At 37.9% G+C, this 19,704-nt stretch overlaps 1 pseudogene; it reads left to right on the top strand.

The window, feature by feature from the left end:
* The first annotated feature begins 18,013 nt into the window (after positions 1 to 18,013).
* On the top strand, positions 18,014 to 18,131 carry LOC122149632 (annotated as a pseudogene).
* Positions 18,132 to 19,704: the final 1,573 nt, after the last annotated feature.

Here is a 19,704-nt window from a genome sequence, read left to right as displayed (position 1 = left end):
CAGCAATTTAACACTTAGCAAGCACTATCTTTTTTTTTTTCCCACCTTGGAAATTCTCTTCTGTGACAGGTTTCTTTTCCTGCTTTTAAAACCATTGTCTGTCTCATTTTCTTGTTCCCTAAAAGACTTTTTATGCATTGTTTCACTGTGAGCTCCTGTATTATTCCTAAGACTTCAATGCCACTAGGCAAATGATCTCAAATCTTTAACCTCAGCCTTTACCTTTCCTTTATGGAAAGATCCTTACTGCTTCTTACTCATTTCCTGTATCCTCAGCACCTCACATACATGATAGGCCTGCAATAGTCGAATGAATGAGATAAAACTTGTTTTGCTTTTGAAAAGTGCATTGTATTTTAAAATGTAGAACAGTCAGACAGTCATTATACAATCATTACAAATATATGTATAAATTTTATTTTTAATAACTTTGATAATAGAATAACTTTTGTATATTGTTTGATTTATGAGAGAGTTGGCAACACCTTGAGAACCCACAAAAGCCTCCCTCAGCATTATAGTAAGACAGTATGTTTAATGTCTGCTATAGTGTCAGACTAATATAGAACCTCCTTATTTTCCCAAACTGAGCTGAGAAAAGGGGGTAATTTTTTCCTGACATATTGGCCATGTGGCATGTTGCTAAAAGGACAAGGAGGCCACATATTCTGACCTCCTCTAATCTCACAAGAGGAAGACAGAATCACCATCAATAGCCCAAGGCCTATTACTGCAAGGCCAGACATGCTACCTCCCTCCAGCCCTTTCACCAACTGTTCCTTCCAGAGCCACCCACCACCTCTCTCCTGGGTTCGATAATTCACTGCACTGGCCACACAGAACTCACAGATTACAGGGTTTATTAGGGAAGCACCACTGGCTACAATTCAAGTTCTGGAAAAATGCTCAGTCTCTCTCCCAGCCCACCGTCTCTCTCCCAACAGTGAGTATCCCTCGGTGTCTCACTCAGCAATGTGTGTCTCTTGCGTCTCTTTCCCAGCAGTGTGTGTCTCTTTCAGGAGCACGTGTCTCTTTCAGCAGCACATCTTCCTCAACCAGCAGTCAGAGAGAGAGTTCTGCCTCTAGGAGGCCTCCTTTTGAGCCTGGCAGAGTGGCCAAAGTAGCCAATCATAGCATCAGAACTCTAAGCATCTGAGAGAGAGAAGGAACCTCCCAGAACATTGTTTTGTGTCACTCCCAAAAGAAATACTCCAGGTGGACAACATTAGCAATCAGGAGCTCCTCAGTTGCTCATAGCAAATCCCACCTTGGAGTTTACAAAGACTTGTGGGTAGAAAAGCCACACTAAGTAATTTACTACACTGCACACGTATTCCATTTTCTGAGTTACTGCTCACAGCATTTCTAGTGTTTAAGCTTTATTTTTTTTTAAATTTATTTCAGAAAGCTAAAATTTGTTTGGATTGAAAGAACTCTGCTACATATTCACCTGTTAGTGTACATTTATAATATAAGTTTGGAAATAAACTATTTCTCATGCTACAAAATAGGAAGGAATCTGAAGAAAAAGAAAGCTAAGATACTCAGAAACTTGTCATGAAGAAGATTTTGCTTCCATGTTATGAAATTGATCTGGTGATCTGGTGGTATAGTGGTTAAAGCATTCGGCTGCTAACCGAAAGATTGGTGGTTTGAACCCACCAGCCGCTGCATGGGAGAAAGATGAAACTAACTGCCTCTGTAAAGATTTACAAGTTTGGAGTCTATATGGGGCAATTCTGCTCTGTTCTATAGGGTCATTATGAGTCAGAATCGACTTGATGGCAGTGGGTTTTAATACTGTTTGCTATTTAAAGTAGGTTATATGTGGTTCATAGTGATATGATACATATTTTATACCATAAATATTTTTGCATAAAATGTTTGTATTTTATTATACATATGTATTTTTGTAGACATAGGGAAAAGCTTGGAAAATATGAATCAAGCTCTAGAATGGTTGTATCTGAGGGGTGGAATTATGGGGGGGCTTTCATTTATACTTTGCGTGTTGTGTGTTTAAATTTTGTTTACAATGAGCATGCACTGCATTTGCTGTTGGAAAACATATTTTCATTTGGAAGGAAAATGAGACAGCTCTACAGTTAAGTTTGAAGATGTCTTAGAGCATCGATCTTTTGGAGACAGTCCAACTAGATGGGAGGCTGTGGCATGTGTATCTAATCCTGGAATATATGTCTGTTTACCAATTATGGTTTCCCTTCAGTGTTTGTGTTCTTGAATTGTCAGTCAGCAAAGTGAATACTTTTTATTTTTTCCTAGATTCTGTCAGGCTGCACATATTTCATAATTGATATGTTATGTAGCTTGTCAGTTCTAGTGTTCTAGTGCCTGTTATGTTTCAGCATACCACAGCTGGTTAGGGTGGTGTCATATAGTTTCATTCTCTTCTCACTCATTAGTCTGTCCATCTGTGAGTACAGCATTTTGTTGATCCTTGCACATATTCCATTTATCTTCCTGTACCCTGATTTTGAATCTGCTAGTCAAACACTATACACTTTAGTTATTGACCACTGTGTTCTAAAATAATGTTTTTTGTTTTGTTTTGTTTTTTGGCAAGTGCATAGCAAATCATTTTTCCCAGATCAGGTAACATCTTGCTTAAAAATGAAGATAACCACATATAAAAATTTGAATGCTATGGCTTACAGTACTCTAGAGGAAAACTCAACTAGATACCATGTACAGTGCATAGCTATATAATATATTTAGGTGGTTAGATCACCTGCTTGGGGCTAATAATGCTTACTCAGGTAACCTCACAAGGCTATTATGAGGATGTAATTAGGTTATATATATGAGAGTGTTTTATAAATGGTAAAGCGCAATGCAGATACACATCTATACTTTTGTTCCTGTGCTAGTTTGGTGCCCTTGTGGCACAGGTGGTAAGGGTTGTGGAAGTACAGAAGGAAGCTATTGCTAGTGCTTTCTTCAGCATTACTTTCTCATGTCTCACAAGAACTTTTCTCCAGAATAGTTCTGTCATAAAACATTTTAATTGTCTGAGGAGTACTCATAAGTATTTGCCCATTCAGAAGTTGATCTAGGGGTTAAAAAGAGGCAGAAAAATACAGTTTGGTGGTTTACTAACACTAATTTAAGGCATGTGCAAATCCAGTAGTATCTGCTCATTGTTATCTATAAATCGTTTATTAGTCCTAAAAGCTTTATTATTTATTTGACTGTGATTATGAAGATCTTTTCCTCAAAACATTTGACTAGTAGATGTATATACCTTATGTAAATATGCTAAGAAGCTAAAAATGATCACTCAGTATCTTAAATTTAGATATATTTTAAATCTTAACTTTAGCATGGCTTGGTCAATGCCTTTGTTACTAATTTCTGAACAAGTAGAAGACAACTGATCACATAGAACAATATAAATATAATTACCAGTAAATATATGTTCTACTTGCTGTTCTTTAAAGCCTGGAGAGGAGGAGAGTTTCAGTTTCTGTATTGAAAGTCAACAAGGAGAATCTATTTATTGTGCATCGATTACAAAAATTATAAAGATATAATGCTCTAGTAGAGTTACATAATCCTTGATATAATAATTAGTTGGGGGAAGTAAAGGGTAGACATCAATATCTAAAAATCTTTAAAATATTATGTTGATCTTAAATAATCATTCTCAACCTCTTCCATTTTTTCCATTCACAGATCTAAGTAGTTGAAACAGCAGAATATAAATTCTCAGACTTTACCATGTTAAGGAGGAGCTCTGGTGGCATACCACCTAAGACATTTGACTGCTAACCAGAAGGCTGGTAATTCAAACCCACCAGCCACTGTGCAGAAGAAAGACTGGACAGTCTACTTCTGTAAAGATTTTACTGCCTTGGAAACCCAAAGGGGGTCACTATGAGTCAGAAAAGACTTGATAGCAGTGATTTTGGTGGGTTGGCTTTTTTTTTTTTTTACCATGTTGGGTTTTTTCCCCCCTGAGGTATTTTATGTTTAAAATAGGAAAAATGCTTTTCATTTAATTATATAGGTAAATGACAGTAAAAAAATAATAGGCTTAAAGCAAGCTTATGTTCAGTAAGCTAAAACCAAAGTGAGCTCTATTTTTATGTTTACTCAAAGTCTTGACAATATGGCTGGTCTCAGTACACAGGAGTTTTCTAGAAATAGTACTTTAATTATGAGTTTCAACACAGAGAAATTGTCTTTTCTACCTTTAATTTTATACATTAAAAAAAAAATGTATAGGAATACTCCTTCTGAGGAGCAGCTGGTGGATTTGAACCGCTGACCTTCCTGTTTCTAGTCAAGTACCTTAGCCACTGTGCCACCAGAGCTCCTTATTTCATATCAAAACCAAACCAAAGTCACTGCTGTCGTCAGATCCGACTCATAGCAGCCCCTCCTGGGGCTTCCAAGGCAGTATCAGGACAGAAGTAAATTGCCCAATCTTCCTTCTGAGGAGTGGATGGTGGATTTAAACCACCAGCCTTCTGGCAGTCAAATGCCTTGGGCACTATACCACCAGAGCTCCCTTATTTTATACATGGGGGAGGGGGGAATGATTTTCATTGCTTTTGGTGGGCCTCTTATGTCTTTTATTAAGCACACTTTTGAGTTCAGCTTAGATTGATAATACTAAGTTGCCACAAGCTATATATTCTTTGTTGAAATAGTATTTTATATATTCTATGAAAGGAAGATTATTCTTTAATTCACTAAAGTAAAAATAAATAAAATAATTTAAATTTGAATTATTGATGTAGTAACTATCAGAATTGGGTACAGTCTGATTTGTAATGGGAAACGTATTTGTTTTTAGTTTTAGAGTTTTGGTGTTTTTTGTTGGCTTCTTTTTAAGAAAAAATAACATGCTTGAAGTTGATGTGTATAAAGGTTACCATTGTTTGTACATTCATTCATTTAATAGATATTTATTAAAGAGCTATGATACACTAGGCACTTCATTTGATTAAATTACTTCATTAAAATAAGATGTGATTTTGGTAACAAAAACTAACAAGTGGCAAATATATTACCCTAGCCAGGGTGACTTTGCAGGCTCTTGTTACTTTCTTTTTATAGACTAATGATTTTAATGAAAGTAATTTGCTACTCCAAAAGCTTTACATAAATGCTACTTGTGATTATTAACTGTACCAAGGAGTCAATGACAACTCTTTATATAAGTATGTATCCCACATGATTTTATATAATTGAAGATAATGTACCCAGTACTTCTAAGATTTCGTCTAGACATACTCTTTCTTGAAATCTATCAATTATATTGACTATACACCATGAAAACATACAGAAATCAAAGGGATAGTTCCCACCTTTAAAGAAAGGTCAATCTAGTTATTGAGAGTATGTCCCCCTCCCCCGACAAAACTCTGAAAATAATTTAAAGCTCATAAAGCACTACAATCAAAGAAGTATACAACAATGTAATAAAATCCTGCGTTAACACAGAAAACACATATGAATTTGAATCTTTTTGTTGGAAACACTGATTCTATGGGAAATTGGTGGCTAGAGAACTATGACCAAAATAAATCATTTCTGACTTTTTTAACATCTTTGTGATCAAACAGGCACTCATATGGGGGCGTGGAGGGCTGATGAACAGCAGAAATTGGTAGGACACCAAAATCAAATTTCCTATTTTGCAGTTTTGCCAAGAATCCTATAATAAGATGATAGGTCATTAATATTATCTTGGGACTCCCTTTGGCACATGATTCCAATTTTAAGCAAATGACCATGGAAAACATTGAACACTTAAAAGTGAATGAGAATAACTTGAATTCATGTAAGTGGTTGTCTAGCTAATGTAAATGATTGGGGAAACAGAACCAAAGAAATTCAGATAACTTTGATTCAGAAAACTAATTTTAAAATTATTGCTGATGATACTAGTAACAGTAAATTTATTGGATAATTTTCATGTGTCATGTACTCAACTAATCATTTTGTGTGCATTCTCTCATTTAAATTTCACATAGGTGGATGTATTGTTGTCATTTAATAGATAAGGGAAGGAAGACTAGACAAGTAAAATAAATTTGCCCAAGGTAACAAAATTAAAAAGTGAAAGTGGTAGGGTTCAAGCCCAGGTGAGTCTTGATTAAAAAGTCCATACTTTTAACCATTACACTAATGTTTCTCAGAGTGTGGTTTTTAGACCAAAACCAAAAAACCAAACCACAAACATCAAAATTTTATTGAGTACCTATGTAAAAAGGTTCCTGGGTCTCATACCAGATCTGCTGAATCAGATCCTTGATTGTAAGATCCAGGACTCTGCATTTTTAATAGGCTTCTCAGGGTGATTCTTACGTATACTGAAATGTTGAGAACCACTGCACTATAGTATATTGCTACTTAGTTTGAGTATACAGAGAAAAACATTGCTGGTGATAGGAATTATATGTAATGAAGTCATGAAAGTATAAATAATTTCCACTTGGGCTGGCAATATTTTAATATTCAAAAGCATAGTTTGTGATATAAAGTACTTAGAGGACTTTGAAGGCTAAGGTAAAGATTAGGACCATGTTGTGGAAAGGAAGAAAGCTCCCAGTAAGTTGAAAAGTTTGGTACTGATTTTTTGCCTGCTCCATTAAGACTTGAGTTGAGTTTTTATTAAGACTTTACTCACATCTGAATCATAATGCTGTAACATTGTATTTTAACTATTTCCATTATCAAAGGAAGTGTCCTTGAGATTAGTCTTGTTGTATTCATTTTGGAGTCCCCATCTCCTACCTTCATCCCTAGTAGACACAGATCCTTAGGAAATGGCAAATTATCTCACTGTTTTTCTTTTAAAGCTCTTGGAAGGCCCAATTTGGGCTGGAGTCTTTCTAGTTCAACTTGTGACAGTTTGGGAACCATAAGCATCACCTTCCCATCTAGACCCAAAGATCCAGGAGAAGCTTCAGAATTAAGCTTCCAGGAAGCAAACACTGAAATTTTAACCCAACCTTGAATCCTGAGTCTTTCCAGATGCCCCCAGAAGAAAATTCCCAAGCAGACAGAGCAGCTTCTCATCCTTTTTCCTCAGAAAGGCTGATGGATAGCCTCAGTAACTTGACTCTCTACCAGCCACCCTTCCTTTCCACCAGAAGGGCTGCCCTAAGAGCAGTACAGGGAAGATCCAGCAATTGAGGTAACAGGTAAGACTTTGTTACTTTAAATGAAAAGACAAATCAGTTGGAGATTCCTCAGTCACAGTATACATTATAAAAAATCATTTTAGACTTGAATTTGAATGTTCTTATTTCTGGAATTGTTCTGGGAACTGTAGAGTGAGAAAAGCAGTCTCTTATCCTTCCTCCTCAGCTCAGAAATGCTTGACCTTCACCTTTGGTACCAGATACAGATACCCTTTTCCTCCACTAGAAGAATTGCTCGGGAGAGAAAAGAGATCCAACAAGAGAAAAGAGATCCAACAAGAAGCGCAGTGAGAAAGGGAATTGGCATTTCCATATGAAAAAGTACTTCAGAGTCTCCTGAAACCGTGGTTTGAAAAAAAATTTGTCTTCCTCACAGGAAGGAGATCAGATCAGATTGGATACAGATGTAAATGTCCATATTGCTTTGCTCAGAAGCTTTCTGAGAACTTAAAACTGGCGGAAATGGTCAGTTGTAGCAACAAGACATAGATATATGCCAGAGAATTATACCAGAAGTAGATTTTATCCAGTTTCAGTGCCAGTACCAAAATGTTCAAAATGTACCAGTAATTTTAGAATCACTATGGGACAAGCCAGAGTGTTTCTGTAGAGCAAATTGCTTTTTCCCTTTGAAAATCAGTCTTTCCTTCCTTTCTTGTTATCTACAATTTATAAGTTATCTATATATGGTTTAATGTTTTTCACATTTCACGTTGCTTTATTCCATTTTATTTATTGGCCATTCTTTGGCACTTGTATGTGTGTTTTAGAATTCTCAAATCACTTGTAAGATGAGATCCATTGTTAAGACTTTGAAACAAATGACTGTGGGGAAAACAAGAGTAGAAATTGGTGATTTACATTGTATTGTTTATGTAAAGGGTGCTCTGGTGGCATAGTGCCTAAGCCACTTGACTGCTAACCAGAAGGCTGGCAGTTCAAACCCACCAGCCACTCCTCAGAAGGAAGGTTGGGCAATCTACTTCCATAGTGGTGATACTGCTTCAGAAACCCAAGGAGGAGTTACTATGAGTTTGATCCGACTCGAAGGCACATAACAGCAACAACAACAGCAGCAAAGGAATTTCTGTTGTGTTATTTCAATTTTCAGTATTTAATAAACATGTTTAAAGGGGAGTGGCTCTTGAAAGCTCCAGTGATTATGTGAATCCTCAAAGAGAAACAAAACCAAAAAAATCTAGACAATGAAACTTAGAGTAGATAATTTCCTTTTCTCTGCTAAACACTACATTTACTTGCTGAGCTCTGATGGGTACACAATCTCCTATGCTGCAGGTTTTTTTCTCTTTTACAGTATAGAATACTTCAAGATTTGAGTCATTATTATTCAAACAATATTTGACTGCTGTCAGATTGTTAAGCCAAAATAAGTACTGTTTGCCTGCGTCTTTTTCTTTACTTATTTCTTGACTTCATTGTATGACTTTGTCAACTGGTACCCTTGCATGTTGTTCTCCCTGCATAAAGACCAAATCATGACATATTTCAAATGAAAGATAAATTCTTTAATATTGTGCTTTGTTTGATTGGTGTAAGCTGACTTTTTCAAGTGTTGCTTTACAATTCTAAGACAGGCATCTCGAGTAGCTTTTAAATTAGTTCCCCACACCTAAATGCAAGTGAGAATTGTACATTTTTCTTCTTGTCATCAACTGCCTCCTCTTTTCAGTCTTAACCATGTTTCACTAACTGTGTCCATCTGTTGTGTCTTATTAAGAATCTGAACACCCATCAGCTTAACACTTTAAGAGGAATGTAGTACAAAAGCTTCACAGAAAATGTGACTCTGTATTTTATATGGGGTGAAATTTCCCTCCCCAGGTAGAGATTGTTTTTATTTTTCACTGGAGGTGTGGATACTTTAGAAGATAATTATGAGTATGAAATCTGATTTCAGGATACATTACAATCATTCCTTTGAGAGAAAATTCGGTCAGACTTTTGAAAGCATTTTGTAATGCATCAAACAGCTTATTAGATTTATCAGTAGATCCTTCACATATAAATAAATGGTATATGAAAGCCAGAGAATTTTAAAAAGTATTTTTACATTTCTTAAATATTTAAATAATTTGTACATCTGAGGGTTTTTTTTTTTTTTTTTTTTTTTCCTCTTTAGTTACTTTACTTACCTGGTAAAATCTGAAATCCTGAACTTCTTTATATAAGTCAGGGAATATCAATAATTTATTTTTTATATTGATTATTGCTTATAATCTGTACAGGCTATCTGTTGCTTACTGTTTTGGCTATGTATGCAGAGGCTTTTGATAATGATAATGGTAGTGATGACAGGTGTTGTGGAAAGAACAGTGGCCTGAGAAAGCCTCTCTTGAGTCCCTCCTCCAGGCACCTTAGGTAGAGGTCCCTTCTCTGTGATTCCATAGTGGCCTTCAGATACCGCTTAATGCTATCCTTGCCATTTCATAATGGTATGCTTATAGATCTGTCTTCCCTACTCGACTGGACTCTTTGAAGGGCAAAGAGTGACCCTTATTTATGTGTGTATCTTCAGTACCTGGCAGAGTGCTTAGCCTACAGCCTATACTAGGTACTCTGTAAATGCTTATTAAAGGATCGAGATAATTAAACTACGATTCAGCTTCTGTAGACCAAGGTAGAGTCAACCAAGAACACGTTTATACTGCCTTTAACCATTTCCTGCTATTAATGGATCTCACTATTCGTTTGCTGGGGAATGTGTTATTTTTCAATTTAACAAAAAGGTTAACATCCTAAACATATTCATATGCTGATAATTTTGTTCTGGATAGTCAAATGCTGATAGGCCTTAGCATAGGGATACTTGTTCCCTGGTTATTATGCTACTAAAATCTAGTCTGTTACCCATTCTCCATATGTACAATTTTCTTGTTCCTATCTTATCATTCTAAGAAGATAATGGCAACAGCATTTGTCACCATCATTTTATCTCTTTTTTAATTGCAGTTAATGGAAAAAAAAAAAAAAAAAACCAGAGGGATAAGTTATTCATAATGCAAAATATCCCAATTCAGTTTGTTTCTGAAATGTATTTGCTAACATTTATAAAATGTCTAATCTGAAAGTTTGTTTTGCATTGTGCCTTACACATAATACATAATATTTACTGATGGTGATTTTGACATTTCAGATAAAGTAATCATGCTGTGAAATTGTGGCTTGAGTTGCTAGTAAGCTAGTTACCCGATTCCCTTTCAGTTTTTGTACTTTTCTCAGAAACTTCTATTCCTTTTTTTGAAGTAGGCAGCACATTTCAGATGATGGTAACAGCATGAGCTAAAGTACAGAATTAGAAATTTATAAGGTTCATGTGGATAACACAGCAGTTCAAGATGACTGAAGCAAAGAGGGAGGGAAGGGGAGTGGTAGGAGGTGGAAGAAGTAGTAAGAGATAGTAAGGACATAGATGGGTTGAAACTATATTTTGTGGAGTTTCTTGTATATTGCATAGACTAAAGAGCCATATAGGCTTAATACAGTGCCATAGGCATAGAAGAACAATTGAGGATTTTTAAATAGAGAAATGACAAATTGAGAATTCTACTATAGAAAATTCATCTGTATTGGAATTGGGAAAGACTGGTGCCGTGGTGATTACCTTGACAAGTATTGCAGTAACTCCAGTGAAATGTAGTCAGAACTAATACAGGGTAATGTCTGTATGACTCAGTTGGGGCGGTGGGGGTAGGAGTAGGGCAGGAGTGGGAGAAAGAGGCACAAGATGGGAGAGTAATTATGAAAAGAGAATGTCAAACCTTGGTATTCTTCTCCAAAAGCAGAAGAAAATCAGTGAAAGGTAAAAGATATGTCAGGAAAAGATTTGAAAATCTACTTGCTCGTTTGGATACTTTTTTGCTATCTATAAGGAGCACTAGTGGTGCAGTACTTAAGGCATTTGGCTATTAACCAAAAAGTCAGTAGTTTGAACCCACAAACCACTCTGCAGGAGAAAGATAAGGTAATCTGTTTCCATAAAGATTTACAGCCTTAGAAACCCTATGGGGCAGTTCTGCTCCGCCCTGTAGAGTTGCTATGAGTTGGAATTGACTCCATGACTGTGGGTTTGGTTTGCTATCTATAGAACATCTTTGACACTTAGGTGATTTATTCTCTTTTAGTGACCAATTTATTTGATACTGATTTTGTAATCATTTGTTCACTTTTATTTAATTTTCTAGTGTTTTTTAAGTTTTCCTACCATTGGAGCCATTCTTTAGTCCCTCATTTGTTATTGTTGGCCTCTTTTAATTTTGAATTTGAGTCCAATTTGGTTTTTCCTTTCCATCTACCCTATGAATTCAGGGCTCATGAATAGCAGAGAGCACACTCAGCTAACTCTTGTGAAAGGAAATGCAGTGTAAGGTTTCACAGTTGTCTCCTGGGTGATTAAAAAGTAAGAAATGAAGCGTAGCTAGACATCATGGGAACATGACAGCTAAACAATGTTTCTCATTTAAGAAATGTTTCCCATTTAAGGGAAATCTTGTTCTTTCTAATGATTTCTTTGTTTCTTATGTACATCTCTCTATCCCTCTTATCTATTTCCTAGCTGGCTTGCTCTGCTTATTCCTTTTACAATGGCTCATAAGAATTCCCTGTTTTAGAATATCAAATAATAATCTGTGACATTCCCCCATCAACTTGAGCTGCCCTCATTCAGCTCTGACTTGTGGCAACCCCATGTGTGCAGAGTAGAACTGTTCACAGGATTTTCAAGGCAGTGACCTTTCACAAGCAGATCGTCAGGCCTGTTTTCCAAGGTCCCTCTGTGTGGGTTCAAATATACAACCTTTCATCTGGGAGTTGTATGCGTTAACTGTTCATACCATGAAGGTATTCCTCATATCAACTACATTCCCATAAAATAAGCATAGTAAAGAATGAAAGTAACCGCCCCCCCCCCAAAAAAAAAAAAAGAATTCCCTGTTTTTGTATACTGTCTCAGCTCAGGACCTCATAACTGACTAGTAGCTTTCCTCTTTGTCTCTTAGTTTCAGCAAGAGAATCTGATTCATTCAGCTCACTTTTCAATCTAAATCATAAATCATAGTGTCCTTTCTGATCTAGCATCCTTTCAGCTTGTTGTTGGGTGCTTTCAAGTGGATTTTGGACTTACAGTGACCCCATGTGACAGAGTAGAACTGCCCATAAGGTTTCCTAGGCTGTAATCTTTATGAGAATATATCACCAAGTGTTTTCTCCTGTGGAATGGCTAGTGGGTTCCAACTGCCAACCTTTCCATTAGCAGCCTTCACTTAACCGTTGTGTCATTAGGTCTCTTTCCTTTCTGCTACGAGTACTAAAAACCTGACTGAAATTGGCTAATAAATGAAGAAATGTGTTTTCTCATATAACAGGAACTCCAGAGATAGGGCAAACTTGAGGGTTGATTTGGAGTCTCAACAGTATCATCAAGAACCCCAGGTTCTTTCCATCCTTTCCCTCTGCCATCCTCAATATTGGCTTTTCCTTGGTGAAATGACTATAGCATTTCCAGACATCACATGCAGAGACAACAGCATTCAGAGGAAGAAGTGGTCATTTCTTTCTGTGGATTTTTCTGAAGAACAAGGAAAATTTTCTTAACATCTTGTAAAATGAACAGATTTTTCCTCATGCCTCATTGACCAGATTTGCAGTTAAAGATTTGTTTGGGTTAATAAGCTCTGTTGGTAAGAAAAGGAAGTCAGCCAGGGATGGGATGAGATGGGAGAGGAGGGGAAGGAAGGGAAAATTACTAGATAGGTAAGAGACAAGTATTGATTTGGGTGAAGGAAAAAGCAATATACCAAATTGAGTAGCCAACCCAATAACATTAAGGAAAAGGAAGACACAGAGAGATACACAAGAGGTGCAGACAAAAAAGATAACCCCTTTTACATGCATAATAGTGCATTATCAATGATAACAAACATTAATGTATAGGTAAATAGATGGGTAGACAGGTTGAATGATCAGGTATGTCTAGGCAAAAGGGAATATACCCATGATCATATAGAAAGTTGCCAGATGCTGTTTGTGCATACATATTTGCATGTGCTATAAAAACGTCCATATAAATAGAACTAACAGGGGCAAAGTTATGATAACTTCTTAGCCACAGTCAACCACCCTGATGGAGCAAGTTGTTGAATTTGTGGGCTCAGGACCATGATTGCAGGGGACATCAACCTCAATTGGCATAACATACTACACAAAAGCATTGTTCTACATCCTATTTGATGAGTAGTGACTGGGATCTTAAAAGCTTGCAAGCAGCCATCTAGATGCAACAGTCCTCGTCTGGAGCAAAGAAGAATGAAGAAAACCAAAGACGCATAGAAACAATTAGTCCAAGGACTAGTGGACTATAGGAACCTCAGCCTATATGTCTATGAGACCAGAAGAACTAGATGGTGCCTGACTATCACCGTCAACCACTCGGAAAGGGATCAGTGCAGGAGATTCTGGATAGAGTGGGAGTGGAACAAAGCTCACAATCATAAAAAAAGACCAGGCTTACTGGTCTGATAAGGAGCTCTGGTGGCATAGTGCCTAAGGCATTTATTTGACTGCTAACCAGAAGGTTGGCAGTTCAACCCCCCCAGCCACTCTGTGGATGGAAAACTGGGCAATCTACTTCTGTAAATATTTACCGCCTCAGAAACCCAAAGGGATCACTATGAGTTGGAATCGACTCAATGGCAGTGAGTTTGGTTTTTGGTTTTACTGGTCTGATAGAGCCTGGTGAAACCCCCAAGACTATGGCCCCTAGTTACCCTTTAGGCCAGGAATTGAACTTACTCCCATGACTTCCAGACAAACAATAGACAGGCATATAGGTGAACATTTACACCAGGTAGATACACGCCTTGGAACAATCAATCATGGGAGACCGGAAGGGCAGTATTTGTACAGGGAGATAGCTCAGGGGGCAGGAATGCATAGGAAAGAAGGACACATAGGAAAGAAGGGAAAAGGTAACTACAGGGAGGAAGTAGGAAAAGAGCTGTTATATCGTGAGGATTGTAGGCAATGTCATGAAACAAAATGTGTATGAACTGCTGTATGGAAAATTAATTTCTCTGTAAACTTTCACCCAAATCACAATAAAAATTTTTAAAAAGAAAAGAAAAGTCACCAGAATATGCCATTCCCAAATCTGTCACTGCCAGGCAAAATGGAATTACTGTGAGACCTAATCAGGCCCATCTCTAGAGTTAGGATTGAGGTTTCCTCTGTGGTAAATGGAGCCTTGTATTTGGAGGATGGAAAGCAATGGCATTCTATTGAAGGAGACCCAGAAAAAAGTCTTTTCCATTCAAAGATCATGTCTATATACATTGGTGTATAGGCTCTTCTTTTAAAATGGAAATTACTGTAGGAATTTTACCTGAACAAAATTGGAGTTCCATCAAGATGAAAGACACTTTGCTACAATTTTCTTTAAGACAGGTGTTTGTGTACCTCTTTGCTGGTTAGTTACGGCCTAGAAAGGAAGGTTGCATAGTATATAAAACACGGTCTCTTTGTGCTGTGAGCAGGGATTCCCCCAAATGGCATGACAGATAGGGACTCTGAAATATGTCTAGTATATATACCTTTTTTTTTTTTTTTTAAATGAAGGGGTAAATTATTTTATTAGTACCTCAGTTTCCTAAGGCTACCATAACGAAGTACCACAAACTGAGTGGCTTATATTAACAGTTTTGGGAGCTAGCAGTTTGAATTCAAAGTGTTACCTTTTTTGCATCCATCTTCTGAGTTCTTACAGATAATCCTTCCTCTTAGATTTTTAGTAATGAATACATTGATTTCTGTAAAACAGTACTTACTATTATTATCATCAAAAATACCAGGTACGTAGTCATGAAATTCTTACAAAGTTTAGAATACAGTTTAGATAAAGTCCTTTCTTCACAATGAGCCATATAAGATAAATAAAGACATGCTTTCCAGAGCCTGAACCTGAGAGATTTAATATTCACACTATGTTATCTAGCCTGATTTTCAGGATTAATTTCTAGTAAGGAGTGTCACACTTTGCAACGTCTGTATCTTGCTGACTTTGTGCATACCAGTGATTAAAATAAATTTAAAAACATTGACTCTCTCTACTATGAGACTCTGGTGTGGTATGCAAGCCAAAAAATAAGATGATTTATGAATCAAAAAGAAAACTAAAATAGATTAGAGGACCAACAAGGCTTCTCATTTCAAAGATGTATGCCAATGCAGTTACCCTCAGTTAGAGATTTGTGTTGATAAACTTTGTTGGTAAGAAAGAGACGAGAGATTGGAAAAGAAGTAGGGAGGACACCATAATTACCATCTTCTAAATTTTACCTAGAGCCCTGATGGCTGCTTTTGAATAGTACATACTACCATAGGGCAGTATTTCTTACATGTTCCACAAATGCCAATCCTTATGTTATGGATAACATTGTGAAGAATAGAAATTACAGAACACTCAGTTTTTCTCATGAGAAACCTGTAATAGACCAAAAGGCTGTCATTTGAACAGAAGAAGGGGATACTACATGGTTTAAAATCAGGAAGGGTGTGTGTCAGTGTTGTATCCTTTCACCATACTTATTAAATTTATATGCTAAATAAATAATCCGAAAAGGTGAACTGTGTGAAAAAGAACATAGTATCAGGATTGGGGAAAGAACTGTTAACAGCCTGCAATATGCCAATGACACAACCTTGCTTGCTGAAAGTAAAGATGATTTGAAGCACTTACTGATGAAGATCAGTGTCTACAGTCTTCAGCATGGATTACATCTCAACATAAAGAAAACAAAAATCCTCACAACTGGACCAATAAGCAACATCATGAAAAATGAAGAAAAGATTAAAGTTGTCAGGGATCTCATTTTGCTTGGATCCACAGTCAACACCCCGAGGCAACAGTTAGGAAATCAGACAGCTGCTGCAAAAGACCTCTTTCAAATGTTAAGAAGCAAAGATGTCACTTTGAAGACTAAGGTGTGCATGACCCAAGACATGGTATTTTTAGTCACCTCATATGCATATGAAAGGTGGACAGTAAATAAGGAAGCCTGAAGAATAATTGATGCCTTTGAGTTGTGGTGTTGGTGGAGAATACGGAAAATACCATGGACTGCCAGAAGAAGGAACAAACCTACTCTGGAAGAGATGCAGTCAGAATGCTCCTTGGAAGTGAGAATGGCCAGACTTCATCTTACCTACTTTGGTCATGTTGTCAGAAAGGACCATTCCCTGGAGAAGGATATCATGCTTGGTAAAGTAGAGGGTCAGCCAAGAAGGAGAAGACCCTCAATGAGATGGATTGACACAGGGGCTGCAATGATGGGCTCAAGCATAGCAAGGATTGTAAAGATGGTGTAGGATCAAGGGGTGTTTCACTCTGTTGTACATCAGGTCGCATGTGTCAGAGCTGACTTGACAGCACCTAACAACAATCCACTCTTGAAGAAGGTTCTGTCGTCACAAACAGTGGGAAACATATTAAATCCTTCTCCTGGAGATTGCCATTGTACAGTAGCAAATTAAAGACTCTGAGAAGTTCTGTAGTAAATACTTTAACCCTGTATTTCCCAAATGTTCTTAATCACCAAGTTTCTTATTTCTCATAACATCTATCACTGTCTTGCAGAGCACACTGGGGGACTGCTGAAGTCAGAGAGGAGTGTTCTGGAGCAAAGGAATAACATGAGAGTAGTGCTCTAGTCAGAGTAATCTGGTAGTGTGTAGGCTGTACTGGGAACGGAAGAGATTGGAAGCATAAAGTGCTATTTGGAAACGGTTGGAATAATTTGGTATGAAGAGGATATTACAGCAAACATTGATTCCTTCATCATTTCAACATATTTTTATTGAGTAGGCACTATATGCCAAGTACTGTTCTAGATTCAGAGGATATAATAACAAAATGCTCAAAATCCTTGTTCTTGTGGCGTTTGTTTACATTCTAAGAGAGGGAGAAACACAATAAACAAAACAAATACACAAAGTGGCTATTGGTGAAGAAAGTTGAAAGGAAAATAAAGGAGGATAAACATGGTTTCAGGAGGAAGGGAGGGAAACATTTCTAATGAGCGGACATTTAAGCACAGACCTGAATTAAGTTAGGAAGAAAGTACTGTGGATATCTGGGCAGAGGGAACAGCAATGCAAACGCTTTCAGATGGGAATATGCTTGTTATTCAAGGAGCCATGGGAACCCAGTATGGCTATAGCAGAATGAGGGGGAGAGTAGTAGGAGATGGAGGTTTGTGTGTAGGAGATGGAGGTTTGTGTGTAGGAGGCCAGCCAGGAAGAGAAAATGAATGATATCATGCACTTATTGACCATGGTACTTCGGAGTTTATACTGAGTGAGACTGGAAGCCATTAGAGAGTTTTAAGCAGAGGAGTGATACAGTATGGCTTAGTTTTTGAGTGGTTACTCTGACTTCTATTTGGAGAACAGACTATGGTGGACCTAGAGTAGAGACAAGGAGATTGGTTAGGTCCATTGCTGCAGTCCAGCAAGAGAAAATGGTCGCTTAGGTTCAGGAGGTGGTGATACAGGTAGTGGTAAGCAGTCAGATTCAAGATAAATCTTGAAAGTAGGAATTGACAAGAATTTCTGTTGATGAATTCCGTGTGCTAGGTCTTACTTTAAGTGTATACCAATATTTAATCTTTAAAAAAAAAAATGAAGGTAGGAACAAGTTCTTTCAGTTTTACAGTTGAGGAAACCAAGGCACAGAAAAATAGGATGCCCAACATCATACACCTATAAATGGTGTCACTGGATTTGGAACCTGCATCTTAGCTCCAAAGCTTGTGGTTTTAACCATTTTGCTGTACTGCCCCTCACCCTGAACACGTCCAATCTCATCTGATCTTGGAAGCTAAGCAGGGTCAGGCCTGGTTAGTACTTGGATGGGAGACTGCCTGGGAATACCAGGTGCTGTAGGCTTTAGGAGCTCTGCTAGCATAGTGCCTAAGGCACTTGACTGCTAACCAGAAGGCTGGCAGTTCAAACCCACCGGCCACTCCTTGGAAGGAAGGTTGAAGTCTACTTCCATAGTGATACCACTTCGGAAACCCAGGGAGGGGTTGCTATGAGTCGGGTCTGATTCGATGGCACATAACAACAACAACAGCCCCTCACCCTCCCTAAAGAGGAGTTAGAAGAAAACTATGGGTCAGTACCAAACCATGGTTTCAACACAGAATACTTTCTACTTTCCATCCAGTGTGTGTGCAAAATTCCTAAGAAATAAAATTGAAATTCTTTAATCCACTTATAAGAGTTTGAGATAGTTCTGAATAACCTTGTCCTTTTCCTTGGTTTTTTTTTTTTTTCCCCTGTGAAACTGTTTTTCACCACAGGAAAAGGTTGAGGCAGCATGAACTGGTGCTGGACAGAGAGGAAAATGTGCCAGAATGAGATAAAATTCCAGGAGAAATAATTTGGAGGTTAATTCTGACAGTTCTTTAAAACATTAGCCCACTACCTCCTATTGTTGTTGTTGTTGTTGTTGTTATGTGACATAAGTCGGCCCCGACTCATAGCGACCCCTCCTTGAGTTTCCAAGGCAGTATCACTACGGAAGTAGATTGCCGAACCCTCCTTCCGAGGAGTGGCTGGTGGGTTTGAACCACCAGCCTTCTGGTTAGCAGTCAAGTGCGTTAGGCACTATGCTACCAGAGCTCCTACCTACTATTAGAAAGATGGATTAGCAGTCAGGGCATTGTGGACTTCCTTTTGTTTCTCTGCTGGAGATGGCCTACCTGCTTTGAGTGTTTTTCACGGGCAGGAGAATGCTTGCTATTGCTGATCACATTACCTTATCTTTTCCTTTCCCCCACACCTTGGCTTGGGGCCCTCAGCGCACTCTCTGGGAGGGAGGAAACAGTCCTAAGAATTTACACATTTGCTGATTTGTTTACAGTTCCTTTGGCTCTAATTTAACAACAACAACAGGAAAATCAAGATTACATTATATCTGATCCCCTTCTCCCACAATCGACTGAACTCTGCTTCTGAAATTGTGGATTTAAGAAAATGGTTGGAATAAGAAAAAGGAGATTCAGATTCTGTAGGGATTTGATAGGATCTGGGGTGATGTGGCAGGTGTAGGTGGTCAGTGCATAGATCCTGGATGGGTTGGAATGATGGATGAGAGATACTAGAAATGGCAGAGGACCACTGATCCTATGATTATGTTTTTCATGGTCCTTGGTTTCCTAGTATTGCTATCTAGAGCTACTTGTTGTTGCTGTTATGTGCCATCGAGTCGGACCCGACTCATAGCGACCCCTCCTTGGATTTCCAAGGTGGTATCACTATGAAAGTAGATTGCCCAACCTTCCTTCTGAGAGCTGCTAGACCACCATTAAGGGTCAGAACCTTGGAGAGTTCCAAACAGAGTAGGCCAGGAGAAGCTTTAGAAATATGACTGTGACTATTATTGAACTGGCCGGAGAGCTCTGGTGGTGTAGTGCCTAAGGCATTTGATTCCTAACCAGAAGGCTGGCGCTTCAAA

The sequence above is a fragment of the Orycteropus afer genome, unplaced genomic scaffold, assembly GCF_000298275.1.
Source record: "Orycteropus afer afer isolate SDZICR_OR568_19922 unplaced genomic scaffold, OryAfe1.0 scaffold00036, whole genome shotgun sequence".
NCBI lineage: Eukaryota > Metazoa > Chordata > Mammalia > Tubulidentata > Orycteropodidae > Orycteropus > Orycteropus afer.
This window is presented reverse-complemented; position numbering and strand designations above follow the sequence as displayed.